This window comes from Cuculus canorus, chromosome 6 (genome assembly GCF_017976375.1).
Source record: "Cuculus canorus isolate bCucCan1 chromosome 6, bCucCan1.pri, whole genome shotgun sequence".
Taxonomy (NCBI): Eukaryota; Metazoa; Chordata; class Aves; order Cuculiformes; family Cuculidae; genus Cuculus; species Cuculus canorus.
In genome coordinates, this window is record NC_071406.1 from 16,604,564 (window position 1) to 16,619,600 (window position 15,037).

The following is a 15,037-nucleotide window of genomic DNA, read 5'->3' on the forward strand; positions in this document are numbered from 1 at the left end:
TGACAATCACTACGATACGTAAGTTCAAAGGAGTAATGGTTAATTCAGGCTGCTGGGCAAAAATATTTTGCCCTCCTGTGCAACTTGTGACTAATCAAATGTCATAGTCACAATACCAAACTCAGACACATCCTCAGGTCTCCAAACTTAGTTCACAAATAAGTAAAGTCACATATAGAAGTCACATGGAAGGGACCATGATGGCCATAAGTCCAGTCTCCCTGCAGTGACATCTTAAAGTAGATTGGGTTGTTCAGAGCCCCATCCAACCTGACCTTGAATATTTCCAAGGATGGGACATGTATCACCTCCCTGGGCAACCTGTTCTGGTGTTTAACCACCCTCAACAAAGAAGTTCTTTTTAATATCTGGTTCAAACTTCTCCTCTTTTAGTTTAAAACTATTACCCCTTATCCTCTTGCTACAGGCCCTGCTAAAAAGTTTTCCCCCATCTTTCTTATAAGCCCCGTTTAAGTATCAGAAGACAGAATAAGGTCTCCCTGGAGTTGAGTCTTCTCCGAGCTGAACAACCCCAGCTCTTGCAGTCTCTTTTAATAGGAAAGGTATTCCAGGTCTTTGATCATTTCTATGGCCCTCCTCTGGACCTGCTCCAACAGGTCCATGTCTTTCCTATGCTGAGGGCTCCTGAGCTGGACACAGTAGTCCAGGGGTGGTCTCACCAGAGCAGAGTAGAGGGCGAGAATCACCTCCCTCGACCTGCTGGCGACACTTGTTTTTATGCAGCCCAAGATACAGTTAGCCTGGGCAGGAAGCATGCATTGCCAGCTCTTGTTCAGCTTCTCATCCACCAGGATACTCAGGTCCTTCTCTGAAGGGCTGTTCTCAATCTCTTAATTCCTCAGACTATATTGATACAGAAGTTTGCCCTGACCCAGGTGTAGTACCTAGGACTTCACCTTGTTGAACCTCGTGAAGTTTTCACAAACCCACTTCTCCAGCCTGTCAAGTGCCCTTCTGATTGGCATCCCATCTCTCAGGGATGTCGGCCTCACCAGTCAGCTTGGTGTCATCACAAACTTGCTGAGGGTGCACTCAATCCCATTGTCTATGTCATTGATGAAGATATTAAACAACACTGTTCCCAGCACAGACCCTTGAGGGGCATTGCTTTTGGCTGATCTCCATCTGGACATTGCACAGTTAACTGCTGCCCTTTGGTAGTGGCTAACCGATTTCTTATCCACTGAATAGTCCATCTGTCAAATCCATCTCGTTCCAATTTAGAGAGAAGGATATTGTGGGGTACCATGTCAGAGGCCTTAGAGAAGTCCAGATGGATGACATCTGTGGGTCTTCCCTTGTCCACTGTTGTAGTCACTCCCTCATAGAAGGCCACTAGGTTGGTAAGGCAGGAGTTGCCCTTGGTGAAGATGTGCTGCCTGTCTCAAATCAATTTCCTGTCCTCCATCTAAAACCTCCATCTAAAACCTCCATCCTCTAATATAAAACTTTACCTCAACACAGCCTAAATTTATTTTGATATGAAATTTACTGCATTTTCATGATGCTAAGTTCTAGCAGGAATAAGGACAGAATGAAACAGTGAAAAAAAACCCAACTGTTTATGGATAGGAAACGTATTTCCCCAAAAATGAGATAGACTCTTCTCATAGGCTTCCTCCTTCTGTTTGCTAACATTGGAAGAGTCACTAGGACACGTACAGGATCCTGAAAGATTCACAGATTCTCAGCATTGACCACAGTTATGGTAACCTTTATTCACCTCTGGACTAAGAAAAATCGAATTAGTTGGAGAATTACTATAATCTGCATCTAGGCTTCCAGTCTGGGTATTTATTTGATTTATTAAATGAAAATTAACTTTGTTGATAAATTGCTTATAATGACATATGCTATATAAGAATCATTCAAATGCATGCTGGAGTCTTTTCAGGACTGCTGTGACTTGGAGGCAGGTCCATGGCTTAGTTATTGCTCTACGAGCTCTAGGTCTCCAAGAAGGTTCTTCTTAACTCTTTTGAGTCCAGTGCTTGCTCCCATCAATACCCAAAAACTCTGGAAAGGCCCAGCTTTTTACTGTGATTTGCAGAGGCTTCCTGTTCCCTCAGCAGGCACAGTAGTCCAAACATAAGGACCTAGCTGTGTCCCACATCTGCCCAAAGGAATTTGCCCCCACTGCGTAGATTGTCTGCCACAGACTGCAGTGACTGGTGGCTCTCTATTCCCTGCCATCATCCCAGCATGACTCGGAGAGGGGAAATCTCTCCCTGCCACCACAAATAGAAATAAGATAAATTCTGCTTAAGGGTGAAGAGAGTAAAGAAGATGGTTACAGGCCTCTGTAGGCAAGAAGATGTGAGCTAGCACGTGGGATAAGTTAAATTTTAATTTACTGCTGTCTGTGGATACAGGGAGACTATGACACAGCATTTTGTCACGTGAGCCCAGGAAAGTGGTTTTGTTGGTATCAGTGATGAATGTCAGCTCTGTTGTAACAGACTCAGAGGGAGATAAGGACAGACTTATTGTGCACAGAGGCAAAAAAATTCTGTATTTTTTCCTCCCCGCCTCCTCTATGCACCATACTCCCCTCTGGCTGCCAAAGAAAAGAGCCCCTCAGAGGTTACCCTCTGCCTTTCTTGAACTTTCATGACTTTGTGGCTTTGGATCCTTCACCCCCTGCGTTTAACTGAGGTTATGAAAACCAAGCTGCTTGCTCTCTGTTTATTTTCAGTGATCTTCTCTGTGTGCTGCCAGCAGCCAGAGCCATGGCCTTTCCCGATACAGGGCATCACAGTGGGCTCGAAGTGCACCCAGGGTTGATGAGAGAGGTGCATGAGTCAGCGGCCAGGCTGAGCTTATGTAAAAACTTATGGTCAAGGCTTCACCAAGATTTACGGTGCTTGTGTTCAAGGTACTAGCGATTGAGCTAAGGACATGTTTTCCTTGCTGCTTTGAGGCAGGGGCCAGCTGCAGGATAAAATGGAGTTCAGGACATAGGAGATTTCAAAGAACGTGAAAAGCCAGCTCTGCAGCTGCACCAATCTGAACCCTGGGTGCAAGGACCTGTAGCAGCTGGGCTTTGCACTGGAGCAATTTCCATAAACCTAGGTCATGCTGTAGGTATAGAAATGGTGGTTAAATAATTCCAGTAAGCCAGATCTCAGGAATTGGATTAGGTAGCTGTACATAATGGTGGCAAATCCCCAGTGTGTTGGAAAGTGGCATTTTCAAAGTGTGCTTAGGAGACTTGGAAATCTATGTCCCATTTTTGGGCATGATGGGCTCAGATTCGTGAAGCATTTCTGTTGGGAAACAGGATCCTAAGGCTTTTGATGCTCAGCACTAAGTTAACTTAAATCCCACTGGTTTTAGCATGAATGAAACACATTTCCTTCTACAGCAGCTTTAAAAGGAGTCCTAGCAAGAAGGAACCCAGGTGAAAAGTTGGAACAAAAATTAGGGAATAGTTTATAGATGCACTACTGGGTGAGATCAGAAATGCAGCTGTTTATCCCTGCTGTTTCACTGGCTTCTCTTTTGGTTTTGCCTTTTGTGGAATATATTTAATCACTCTTGAACATCAGAGCATGAATGCGGGTGATGCTGTCCAGAGGGCTAGTGCAGAGCATGAACTTCTCACACAAAGCAGGGGAACGTGTGTGAATGCCAGGAGGAGGTTACTTGAGTTCCAGGAGGGCTCTCTGAGCATTTTGTGGCTTCTTTGGAGACCTCAAAGCTATGCAGAAGTGTTCTCCTTTATACTTTCACATTCAGCTGAATCTTGAAAGCTAACTTGCACTTTTCCTAGTGAATATCTCCTAGGCTGCCTCTATGCTGTAAGATACTTGTCTTCTGTGGCAAGCAGGACACCTCTGCCAGGAATCTCTGGGGCTAGAGATGAACAAAGCCATGGGGAGGAACTTACATCAGCTGGTCCTGAACTGCAAATGTATCCTGACATGCACTTCAACAAGAGGAACCAAAGAAACTTGCTTTTCCAGGGCTAGTTAGCAGTGATTTCCAGGACTGAATAGCAGTGATTTTTGGGAGATCTGAAGCTCACAATGCCTCTTTTCCTATAGTTTTGTAGTTTCTCTATTCCTCACCAGGTCCACAAACTTTGTGGAAAGTGCAAGTCTTTGCAGAAAGGGATTGAAAATGTCCAGTACAGGAAGACAGACTGAATACATGCACAAACCAAGATAGCATGCTTATCCTTGTTCCTCCAGTGAAGGAGGCTAAAGCCAGACCTCAGGCTAAGTTTTGTAATACAATTTTTCATGCAAATGAGCCATTCTATAGTTGAAGCACCATTTTATTTTCTTTCCCCGACAGTTTTTTATTGAAGTCATTAGAATTGCCTTGGGCAACATGAGTGAGAAGTTATCTGTGACTCATCCTGTGTCACTGTAAGAGTCTTGCTCTTCTCCCTTGGGGGTAGTTGGTCACACCAAGCAGATCTCACTTGTCTGAAAATAGTTATTAATTCCTTTTTTCCTTTCTTTTTTCCTTTTTTTTCCTGCTTTTTCCATCTCACCTAACTCAGAGAAAAACTTCAGAAAGATTAAGTACTTGTGGGTCAGCCTTGTCATTTTTTCTTCCTTTTCCTTTTGATAGAATTTCCTGATACTACTGCTCCAACTCCCCAGCTAAGTATCACAGTGGCACAGAAACTCAAGAGTCAAATGATTGTCATGTGACCACATCTGTGAGTCAATGATCCACACCAGCTTTGCACCCGGAGTCCTTTCTCGCATCATCTTCTAAACCACAGAATTTTGTGGCTTCTGCTGAATAACAAACACAACATCCTCTAATAAGCTCCTTTGTTTATGTCAGGTTATCCACCTGCTTTGATTACTGCTATAACCCATCAAGTTTTAAGAGGCTTAGAAGAAATCATGGAATGTATTCATGATTTTTTTTCCTTTTATTTGTTTGTCAGTTTGGTTTTTTATGAGTCAAAGCTGAATTGCTTTGAGGTCTCTTCCACCTTCTCATTGTGAGCTTTGATAGGGCAATGTTATCAAAACTGATCCGAAATACCGGTGATTTATAGGGAGATGTTTGCCTTTGCTGAGAACCATCACTCCAGGTCAGTAATTTGGATCAGAATGCGACAAAGCATTAAGGAAGCTCCTAGTGGCACAGGGACTAGATTGTCTTGCCATAGCCTTTATAAATAATACCTGTTCGGGTATGAAGATTAGGTTCTGATTTGTGTTTGTATTTCATTTAGCATGCTGATGCCAGTGTTAGTGTGAACCTGTAAGTATTACTGGAATGCAAACCTTGAGAAAAAGTAGTTTTGGCATTTGTTCTTAGTATCCTTCATGCTGAAATTTTATTTTCTACTGTCAAGAAACCGTCCAGACAGACTTTCTGCATTTTCTATACCAAAGAACTTCACCTAGTCTAAATTATCTCTTCTTGAAAGACAGAGAGCTTGAAAGGTAAAGAATTTAAATGACAAATTTTCCACCTTTCCTATCAACTGTTATGTTCCACTATGGTTATTGTCAGAAAGAGCCATGATTTAGATAGGGAAGGTCTTGGTTTACCTGGAGGTCTTGAAATATCTCTTGTGCCAATGCTTTCTACTGGAGAAAGACTCCTGAGCACTCACCATTCTGTCATCATTATTGCCAGCTTATTATCATCAACAACTTCTCATATACTAGGAAAGCCCTAATCTTGGAGATGTTCTTGTACTGCCTTGATTTACTGCATAACTCCATTTTCCTCTCTTATGGCCAGACCTGGAGAGGAGAAAGGCCTTCATGCACAGCTAATATAATTACTGTTTTAGTTCGTGTAACAAAAGCCTTGTGTTTTTGTTGTCATAGCTGCCATGTTTTGTTCCCATAGCACTGTCTTTGTGTATGTGGATGTGATTCATTACCTACAGACATCAGAGACTATACCCTGTGCTACAGTTTGTACTTTGTCTGCTTCCCTGTAACAGAATAAGCAAGTATCTCAGATCTGCCTCTTGGTGAGTTCAAGCCACTGTCCAAACTCTTTGGCTCTGGTCCATCTTCAAGGACCTATCAATTAATTTACAAACGCAGTGCTGACAAAAACACAGGGTATTCCATTGTGAGCAGCATTTAATGCATGCTCTATATTTTAACACAAACTGACGTGTTGCATTTCCATGTTATACAAGGAAGCACCCACAAATGTACGATCTTAGATATTGTTCATTGGAAGGACAGTATAGGAATGGATCATTCCTGTCATGATAAAACAGCAGAATTTAACAAGCTTAAAAATGCCAGCTGTTGGTTGTATAGTGGGAAGATGGTTTGCCTGAAATTTTCCTGCAACTCCTGAGTAACTGGAGTGCCTGTTGCAGTGCCTGGTATACCGATTGGAGTGCCTGGAGTGCCACATACAAAATCAAATAGCAAAACTTAGTAAGCTTATGTATTCCCTTATGTATTGTTTGTGTACACAAACAAAGCCTGCACGCTTGGATTTTTTTGTACATGCAAATCTTACAGCATAAAAATTCTAAAAGGAAATATTGCTGGCAGGTAGTTGTGGGTGTGTATTTAAGCATCACCTGTAAACATGATAACTAACAGAAAATTTCTTGTAAATGCACTTTTTCATTATATATGTTCGATAATCAGTTCCAGAGTCTCTCAGGATTGGGCTTTGTTTCATCAGCTCTCACAAGTATAAAGCAGAACCCTCCGTCTTCAAAGCCAGCCCCCATGCTTTGTCACTAAATCATCTCCATTTGAATTTCCTCCTGAATAATTCTTTTATTTTTCCTATCTGTTTTACTGCTGGTTTCTTTCTCCTCCTCCTTTTCCCCAATATCCCAAACAAAGAGCAAAACTCCCAAAATGTTTCTGCAAAATCTCACAAACAATGTCAAAACTCTGACATCTGCCAACATTTCTTTTTTCTTTTAATAAAAGGGAAACAATTCCCCTACCCTTCTTTCCAGCAATATTCATTTTGCAGAATTACCCTTTAAAAAAGCCAGAACTCCTCTGGCTTTTGAGGGAGATGAACTGTGCCCCTCCATGGAAAGATCTCCCTGGAATATAGAAATGGAGATGAAGAAATTTTAGAAACCTTGCCATATTTTCAATGTCTGAATCATGCAGGGCGCTTGTCCTTTCTGGTATCTTGTGGCAATAAACTTTATATGCTAACGTGGTAATAGAGGGCTTTTCAGTCAAGTAGCTACAAGTATGACAAGGCATAATGAGAAAATAACAGGGAATAATTTAAAAGACAAGATGCAAATTTTTTTACAGCAGAAGTACATTTAGGGACTGGGGCTGGTATCTATGTCATTGGGAAAGTTTAATACAAGACTGGCTATTTGCCTGAAGAATAAGGATTATTTCAAACTGCAGTTAGATTAGGAGATTCCTGTAGGCTGTGTTAGGATAGAGCAGTCCCTCCAGCATCTCATGAAGTACGTATTTCTGTTTCCCAGAACTACATCATGACTTTCAGCTTTCTTTGGTTGCTGTCTGGCTAGATGGAGAGGAAAGGGGAAAACCTGTTCTTTTTCTTTCACTTAGCTAGAAGTATGATTTCAAGGAAGATACCTGCTCTGTCATTTGTCAAGCTCAGTGTTGGTCCGATTGATGTTTTAGGACTAATAGTGTTCCATGTAATGTTCTTCTAGGGCAGGGGCCTAGCAACAAGGATATGCTCATTTGGCTGTTGTGCACCAAGTATCCTCTGTGCAGTCTTGTGGGATGGTCATCTCTCAGGTGGCCTTCTCAGAAAACAGCTGAGGCAGAGCTTTTTTCTCTGCACATCTCACACAGGTCCCCTCTACAAGATCAGAGACCGCAATGCTTCTCATAAACAGGCCATTCACAGCTTAGCAGTGAAGTAAACAAAGGGGACCTGCTCATAAACAGCTCATTATCTACTAGATTTTCTGAGTTATCGCATCCAGCTTGGAATGGGAATCCCAGATGAGCTGGGTTGTTTTGGCAAATCAGAGGATCCTTGTGACCAGAAGTGATGGGTTTCTTCCCTTTATTCCTTCACACTCTGTTGAAAATCATACAAGATACTTTGCACCCTCTATTGTGGATAAAGACAAGAAACCAAGGAAGTTGCGAGCTCTGTCCAGTGGCAGCTCTGCTGGAGTACAGCTCCAAGAAAAGCAAAATGGAGAAAGGACGGAAAATCTGCCATTTGGGCAGCTCCTTTTCAGAGTGGCAACAGCAGCGGCTAAGAGACCAGATGAAAGTGGACTGGGGTGGGAAAGATGAGGAAGAAGCCATGGTGTGGGCTGGAATGCATACATTAAGCGTTCAAAAAAAGAGGCAATTTTCAATTGGAGCTTAAAATGCACTGCAATCTAGTTAACGAGTATGTCAGTGGCAAAGGCTCTTGGGAACTTTGGGGATTTTCTTATTTCCTGGAGGTTCTGAGAAACAGAAGAACAATAGAGGAAAGAAGAAGGAGAACTGCATGCAGCTTTCCATGCAAAATGTGGGAAAACATACTTTGTAGCAGTGAAATATTGTATCTATTCTGAAACAGGCCAGCTTGTGTCATTCTTGAGTGCTTTAAAGCATAAGAAAAGCCATAAAATCCAAAATGAAGAGCTCCTCTGAACAGGAGAATCTAAATGTTTCAAAGAACGTTCATTTTTATCTTCTCAGATTTTTCATTAATACACAATGAGCACAAATGAACAGTATGGTAAAGCCAAGAAGAAATGTGTAACTTGCAAAAAAAATCCCACATGAGAAAGAAGGAGCTCTTTTCCCTGGAGAAAAAAATTACAATATTTCCACAGCTAAGAAAACAAAAACTTGAGGACAGAGTGTTTTAATCCTTCTTAGTATATCTGGAAAAGTGGGTGTCTGCACCACTATTTTTTTCCTTCTTGGATCCCAGTGAGTTCCAAAAGAAGCAATTTGCCTAGCCATGCTGAGAAGAGAGAAATCCAATGGAGGAACTCAGATCTGGAGCCAGTGCTCTGTCACAACATGGACAATACCATGGAGGTGCTGATGTACTAACAAAAGAAGGGGAGATTTAGGCCTGCAGATGGTTCCCAGGATATAGCTTAGTCAAGGCAGCTCAGTCCCATCAGATGCAGACGGGAGATGTGAGTCAATAAGGGTGGTAGAATGGAATGACTTCATCAGAGCCTCCCAATCGCACATCTCAAGCTAGTGACAATGCTGGCACAACTCATCCTTTCCTTCCAAACACACAGAGACACTTTATGTACTCCGCACTTGGCAGGGGAGACAGACTGTTCTTCGTTGGATACCGAGGAACAACATGGAAGTCCAGCATAAACATGACTCTGTCAGAACTGTCCTTGCCTACCTCCTCCCCATCACTTACTTATCCCTCTCATGGGCAGGACTGGAGATGAAATGGCAGTGGAAAGCAATAGACAGGACTGTCCAAATAGAAATTGAGCAGCTGCTGGAGCCTCAGAGTGACACTGGAGTAAAAATCCCATGTCTGTTATGACAGGAGCACCATAGATGCAAGATCTCCAGCACCATGATTAAGACAGACACTGGGTCCTTTCATTTTGTGGACATATGGAAAGAATCATTTTTAATTAACCCCATATTTCTGGACCTGGTTGTTGTCTGTGTGGAGCAGTTCCAGTGCAGAGGCAGAAAGGCCCTGGAACAACCATTTCAGTCTTTCAAGGAGTACATCCAAGTCTCTTTGAAAATACTCACTGGGGAATGTTTCCTTCAGATATTGTCCTACAACACAAACTGCTTTTCGACATGGGCCTGGAATAGTGGAGGAAAAGGACTCTCTGTTATACTGGGCTCAGATTGATGTCCTAAAAGCCAAGCCTATGTTTTGGTGAAGTAAAGAACATCCCTGCTCATCTTGAGAAGGAACAGATGGGCAATGAATGCAATAACTGCTTAAGAAATATCCTGCTCTTCTCAAAAAGAAATTGTTTGGGAAGAAGGCCACTAAGTGAGGAGGCAGTGTCATGAGGGAAAATTCCTGGCTTGTGACTGTGTTCAACCACCACCGGCAGAAGAGGCAGCCACCCACCCCATCAGTCTAACTCAGAGTGAGTCTGTGTCATGTAACCTCCTTTCTCAGTGACAGTCCCAGGGTGAAAGTCCATAAGATTTCAGTGGACCACAGCAGCATCTTCAGCCATGCTTAAATACTTTCAACAGGAGCCAAGCAATGCCCCGGGCATGCAAGAGTGATGAAACACCTTTACAGAGATAAAAGTATTTTGAGAGTAGAGAAGACATGAGGCTAGTGCCTCAGCAGCTGCTACTAGACAAGTAGTTTGCTGCAGAATTCTCCTGATGATGAACCTATACAGCAGTAATACCATTGTGTTTCACTGAGGGTGAAAACATGTTTCACTGAAGGTGAAATTCAGTTGATAATGTAAGCAGTTGTAGGAAATACCTAGTGGGGAGAAGTGGCCTGCACAGTACCTTAATTTTCTGCAGGAGAAGACAAGAAACCTCACATCCAAGGAAAATTATGAATTGCACTTTGAAATAGCGCAACTATTTTGAAACACTTTTTGAAACTATTTTTGAAACATTTTTGCTAGCCCAAACCAGCCAAATCATCACAGAACCTATAACAACAGTTTATTCCCCTCTCAAGGTCATGATACTTAGCAGTTGGCAAAATGGAAGTCCTTTCTTGCAGCTTTTGTCCCCAGATACAGTACCTGTTTTATTAGCACTAGCTTCTTTCCTACAAGGTATATAAAAAATCTTGAGGCCACTCAGCCAGGATGTGCTAATTAGAAACTGAAGGGACATTTTGCAAGGTATGATTCATTGTGCTTGGACAGTGAGTGACAGTATGCGTTGGCAGAATGTAAGCAATTTGACAGCAAAAAGGAATTTGCACCCACAATATCTTCCCCCAAATATTCTCAAATTCAGGAAGATCAGAAGTGACAGAAATAGAGAGCTGTCTTTCCAATGATACCTAATCAGAAAAAGTGATATGGTCAAACATTGTATTATACTTTCATGAGGTGATCTACTAACTCAGAAACTGCTGAGACAGAGAGCCAGCATTCTGCATCCCATGAAGAGCAGGCTGTCCCAGATGGTAGACATCCATTTAAGAGAGTGCCAAGCTAAATGGACAGGCTGCTAATGAAGGTGTCAAAGTCAGAAGAAATCACAGGGAGTTAGCGATGAAGATGAAAATACACACACAAAAAGAAACAACTCGCAGGCAAAGCCAAAATCAGGAGGACACCAAGAGTTTTTCACCTGATGGAGGAGTCAGATACAAGAGATGCTGGATGCTGAGATACAAGAGACCAGGATGCTTATCATAAATGTGAAGGCAGGAAATGGATGGCAACAAATTCTTCACCTACAGAGACAAGAAAATGGTTAATAAAAAAATCCACTACATTTGAAGCTAAACCATTCACAACAAGACTATTGACTGGGCTTATCTCTGTCTTGTAGACTTGATGCTGGTAATGATGACTCCTGTACACAAGCAAATACTGGCACAAACCACAACAATAGCTGTTAAAAAGGGAAGTTGTAGCAATTTGTGTGAAGCTTTGCAGATGAAGTGCATGTTGGAGCACAGGGGAAGATATGTGGAGAATCTAACAAGAAAGTCAGTCTGTGAAAATGTAGTTTGGATGGCAACTTTGTCTGTGATACCTCCAGGCTGCATTCTTATAATAAACCATTACTTTCTTCTTGACATCAGTGGAATCCTCTTGTGTTATTTTCTCAGAATATGGCACATAAACTCCCATACTCTAGCCTGAGGGTAAGAACGTCTTTCATTAGGCAATACCTTTTTTTTCCCAGAGAGAAGGAAACACCAGAAGTAATGCCCAGATCTCACTGAGATCAGCTGGAACTTTGCCATAGACTTCATTGTTACAAGATTTTCAGTCTCGCTGTCACTCTGGACCTTGATCTAGGCAGTTCCTCCTGGTCTCCAGCACAAAGCCCTTCCATGCAAACCACTCCACCAACTTTTTTTTATTATTGCAGACAACTAAGCAGAAGATCAGGCCAGGAAATCTATGTCTTCATTCCTACGGGGACATCTTCATTTTCTTAGCTCAGGGACAGGTGAATGTTGTATATCCTCCTTGCCCCAGTGAGCACCAGTGACTGATGCCTATTCTTGCCCATATCTGTGGAAACCTTTTCTAGAACTCTAGACATACAGGGCCAGATTGATTCAACCTGGTATAGCTTCCAGAAGCAACGTGGTGCTGTGGCACTTGAGTTGGAGTAAAATGCTACATTGAGTGGTGTTGGCAGGAGGAGATGGGAAGACAGTCTAAGTCCTTTCCAGAAATTTCATGCCTAATGTATAGACATATCTCTTGCTGACAGAGTAGTATATGCAGCACCACACAGAATAAAAACTTCAATAAGGCTGGGACATATTCCTTCACCCACAGCCATCTTGGAACTTCTCTTTTCCTTTCTGTAGCCTCAAATGCCACTGACAACAAAGAGATAATCAGGAGGACAATGTCTTAATTTAGAGATTGATAGTTCCCCCTCCTTTCTGGTAAAGGCCTAGTCTTGTGGCTGCAGGTCAGCTGGGATCCAAGGGCATCCAAGTGGCTCTTTCAATCCACAATGGTATTGGAGCAGCCATTTTAATAAAAGGGAGAAAGTATTGTTCCCCGTGTCTGCAAAAGCTGACCTGGCACATTGACCTGACAGAGCGTGCAAACCCTGGTTTGCATGGGAAAAGCTCTCTTTCCTTACACATGTACTCCTCTGTAATACTGTTGCGGGTTGCTATGCTGCTGTCTGAATTATTCAGCTGTTCACTAAGTGCAGCACCGTCTGTTGACACAGTGAGATGGAACAGAAGACTGCTGGTAAGCCCCCACTGAAGACAGCTCAGACAATGCAGGCAAGCCTGGAGGAAGATAAACCAGCTAAAAGAGAGTCCCATGTCTGTAATTCCCTTAATGAATAGAGAAACACTTGGCTCCAAATCTCTCTCCCCTTATTGTTCCACTTGTGACTCAGAAAATAGCAGTGTCTTCCTAGATCAGGCTCCAAAAGCGTCTTATAATGAGCTAGAGATTAAGGTGATTACTACCTGCTAAAAGAGGAACTGTTTGTATGACTTTTATGTCATGATCAGGATCAGCCCTCTGCTGGGCTCCCTTCTCATTTGTCCCAAGGGTTGCACAGTCACTTATCTTAAAAAAAGGATTATATCCCAAACCCTAAGTATTAGACATAGCAGGCAGGTGTATACAGAAATAAGAGGAGACAAGGATTGAAGCTGTTTTCGTAGCTACGGCTTCACAAAAATTCAACTTCAATAAAAGGTGTAAGTGAACTGGGGGTGGAGGAGGGAGGATAAATTCTCAGTGTTTATGCGAATTACCTGTTAAAAGTACACCGAATCTGCTAGCCCAGCATTAGCTGTTCATTTGCTAGTCCATGGAGATAGCTGGCTCAAAAGAGGGGGATCTAAAAAGTTTATCGAATCAGTATGTTAAAATTCAGAATTCATTAGATCCTGGCTTTGCTGAGTCCCTTAGTTGTGGAGAGAGTCACCGCCACTTTGCTTCCAAATTCTTATCAGGAATCTAATTTCCACCCATTTTTCCTTCCTCAGTTCTTTTTCTCCAGCACCTCACTTCCTCTTCTTCTCCACTCCTATTTCCTTTCTCACCATCTGATCCCAAACAGTACTGTTTTCCTGCTGAAAAAAAAAGTGCAGATTTTGCCAATTTATGCCAATTTATGCAATTTCTTTTCTTCCTTTCTCTTTATAATATACTGAGTCACGGAAAACAGAGCTGGGAGAATCTGCCTGCCTTAAGATTTGCCTAAATGATTTGTCTAACTTGCTATTACAAACTTGCAGAGATGGAAATTCCTCAACTTCCCTAGGCAAATCTATTGCCTAAAAATAGACCCTGTTTATCAAATAGTCTGAAACTATAATCTGTAGAAAGTTTGTCCTATGTGCTCTACAGTATCAAGGCTGGGACAAACAAAGAGGCCAAAGTAATCTTTCTGCCATTATTGTAGGGGCAGAAGAAGTCCTTAGAGCACAACCAGGATTTAGTTACAGCAAGTATTCTGGCAGCTCTGTGTACTGAAGACAAGCTGCTTGAGCTGGTTCTGATATGTATATGCAAGGCTCCATGGTAAACAAAAAAAATCAGTATCTTCGTTGCTGAGATTACACCTCTGAGTTGTGGCTACCTCTCTCCACAGTCAGACATCTACAATCACACCCACACCTACCTTGGAAATTATCTTGATTTTCAGTTCTGGAGGAGCAAAATCTGGGACAAGATGAGATAGGTTTTCTGGGAGAAGACTGGCTTTGGTGGCTTTTTACCCCAGCACAGACAATTTGTGAAATTCAGATGATTTAGGAGTAAAAAAGAAGAGTTTTCTGTCTCCATTGTTGTAGAGAACACAGCTTTTCCCTGGTAAGTACATTTCTAATGCCTCCCCCCACATCACACTGCTAGCTGAAAGCTCCAAGAATCCACGTACCATGTATCTTTCATCCTCATCAAAGTATTGGGTTTTTTTGCCTAGCATGAAGCAAGTCAAGAGACAGTCAAGGAAATGTGTACACTGGTTGCACGTGCTATGAGGATATCAGTCCTCAGATCTAATGTTCTGGCCTTCTCTTCTAAAATAAGTTAAAAACAGATGCATATTTTCACAGAAAATGCAAATTATTCTAATTCCTATATATATGATCTGTATCTTACTTAGCTCAGGCTTGTGCAGTAGATCTCAAGAGCTCAGAAACATCTCCTCAGCTGATGTCTGGGTCAAACACTCAACATGATAAAATGAAATCAAGCCCCGCCCTATTCATTGGCCATAGCTGTGAGTATGGAACAGAACATGTTGTGAAGTCAGTGGATCTGAGCTGAAAACTAATAGGAAACACAGGGCCCCACCTTACTTCCCTACACACTATTTTGCTGGTGAATGTCATGATTTATTTGCTTGCATTACTCTCTTCTCCTCTGACTGTGAAGCCCTATGATCTTCAGACAGAACATTAATGACTAATGAGGTGTAGGTATTCC